The 2,546-nt window shown below is 39.8% G+C and overlaps 1 protein-coding gene across 3 annotated transcripts in view; it reads left to right on the top strand.

Annotated features, from left to right (window-relative positions):
* The window catches only part of LOC146470845 (uncharacterized), a 56,225-nt gene extending 54,184 nt beyond the window's left edge, over window positions 1-2,041 (top strand). For all 3 annotated transcript variants that reach the window (XM_085121520.1, XM_085121521.1, XM_085121522.1), the window contains one exon: window positions 1-2,041. This exon is cut by the window's left edge and continues 2,397 nt beyond it. The gene's annotated coding sequence lies outside the window, so the exon portion shown is untranslated.
* The last annotated feature ends 505 nt before the right edge of the window (window positions 2,042-2,546 follow it).

Genomic DNA, 2,546 nt, shown 5'->3' on the forward strand with positions numbered 1-2,546 from the left:
GAGCTTTTTCAGTAATTGTCATGTCAAGAAATCGCGGACGTGGCGCCCACGTGACGGCAGCGGCTTTCTCATATTTCCAAAATAAACATGGCGATCAGCTACTTAGGTTCTTATAAAGAAGTGTATGGAGCGAACATAATATTTTGGGGATAAAAAAACTTTTGACGTACCTGTAACGGTTTCCAAGTCGGATCCATTAGGAGAAAATATTTGTAATCCCATTTTGACTGTTTTAGCATAATTTGAGCTCTCCTGTAGCTCTCTTCGCCTTTACATACATACATTTTTATTTCATGTGGAAATTCCCCAAGTAGCAGTCTTTCACTGCAGCCGGCCACGTTTCCATCCGATTGATTTTTCCAATTGCAAGTTCATTCAAACTAACACATCATGTCCCACAAACACAGTGATCTTTAGGCAGATTGAAAACGATTAATAGCGTCCATTTTGGCGAAGAAAACACGTGGATTTAAAACTACAAAAGCAGGAACGTTCAACGGTGAGCGGCCGGAGATAGCTCGAGTTTACACGAAGAGAAATCCCACTTCTTCACAGCATTCGCCTTCGTTCGTCCTCCATGTTTACCAAAGCTTAGAAACCAGGCTTTAAGCTCCGTTGAACTGGGGAGAGTGGTTAAGCAGTCAGGTTGGTCAGCGCTCTAAAGAGTGGTCTCCGGTGCGAAATGGGGGGAATTTTGGGGTATATACTGTCAAGTTACAGATTTTATTAACCAGTTATAATGCCTGGCCTTACGCAAGCCTTATGCAAGGCTTATCATCGAAGCAAATTCAAGGAAAATATATCATTATAATTATCCACCGAACAGTCTTCGTTTCGTTCGCCGCTAGATGATTCTTTCCACGTCGTATAGTTTCCCCGTTTTAAATATTTAATGGATGAGTCGTATAAAAACGTCCGACGATAGAGAATTGAATCTGTGCATAAACGACCTGAGGGGCTGCACGTTTTTTGGCCGCCATATTGCCTTCTCTGTTATTAAGCCGCAAACCGCTACGAGGGTGCAAACGTCCCTTAAACCAATGCAATGGAATGATTTTACTGATTATAGTAGAGTTTCACAGTCCTCAAGTAATTTCAAAAGTAGAGTTGAAACTCTTTTATTTAAACGCTGTCTCATCAGACTTGACTTGGCTGGACATATTTATCCATGTCTTCAGTTACTACCACATTGTTATTTTTATTTTCCATCAGTTTTATGTTAGTATGTTTGTATATAATATAATTATAGTTAGAGTGATCTTCATTTATTTGAAGTAGCCTTGTTTTAATAAAAATAGCGCTAGTGAAATTAAGAGCATTGTTACTGTTTAGTATTATCAGATTTATTTTCCCGAGGATCTTGATGTTTCACGTAACGAAGGTCGAGGGAAACATCGAGGAGAAACAAATTAAGTAGTTTCCTGAGGATTATTTGTAAACAGTTTCTTTCTAAATAGCTAGGGTTTCGTAATCTAATATTTCTTATTTTAGGAAAGCATTCCTGCATTGATGTCAAGTTTAAAATCGGTTATCTTTTCTAAGCATCCATCGCAGTGTTGTAAGAAACGAATTTTTTTGCCGCTTATTAGGTGCTTAAAAATAAAACCCGCTTTTCGCCAACTTTCTATTCTAAATAAAATTAGGGACGGTGGCTACTTTTTTTACTGCGCATACTTTCTGCGCATCTCGAGATACTGCAGGGGTATTTTTGCGCGGTTTAAAACTTTGCGGAGGAAGCAGAACGTAGCAAGTGCTCTTGGTATTTAAAAACGAAAATTGGGGATAACCATGCATTTTTCAGAGATAATAAAAGTTCTTTGTATTTTGGCACTTTTTATGGTGGCCACCCCCAATTTCGTTTTGGATTCCAATAGCCCTCGCTAAGATCTGCTTTTCCCGCATAGTAATAAACTGCGCAAAAATGCCTCTGTATTAGTAATCACCGCCAATCTCGTACCGAGAGTCCTCAGGCTCTTTGGCCAGAGGTTGGTCGCCAGGAGAGACTCCAATCTCGTACCCAGAATTCTCAGGCTTTTTGGCCAGCGGTTAGTCGCCACTCTCCTGGCGCCCACCTGCTGACCAAAAAGCCTGAGGACTCTGGGTACGAGATTGGAGAGACTCTGGAAAATTCTAAAAAAATATATATAATTTTTTGGATTGGCTGCCCGGTAACGACTTCCATTGTTTTACCGCAGAAATCCTGCGTTAATTAAATGCTAGTTCTCCAGAGTCTCTCTTGGCGACCAACCGCTGGCCAAAGAGCCCGAGGACTTTGGGTTCCAGATTGGGCCATTGCGGAGTTGCTTTAAAACTCATGAAAGCGAGGCTTCGCAGTTTTTAATAGGAATTTTAGGTTCATTCATATGTAAACAAAAGTAAAAGACCAATTTTGAAACTTTAAAATTCTATCTTCGGCACCCTGCAGGTTTAGGGGAATAAAACAACCAAAAAAAATATTCATCTTTGAATCTCAATGTAATTTCTGTTGTTTTACTCCCCTATGCCTAGTATCCAAAAACTGGTTTATTTTCACATGAAAAGCTAAG

Source organism: Pavona decussata, unplaced genomic scaffold (assembly GCF_977016875.1).
Source record: "Pavona decussata unplaced genomic scaffold, jaPavDecu1.1 SCAFFOLD_110, whole genome shotgun sequence".
In the NCBI taxonomy this organism is placed as follows: Eukaryota; Metazoa; Cnidaria; class Anthozoa; order Scleractinia; family Agariciidae; genus Pavona; species Pavona decussata.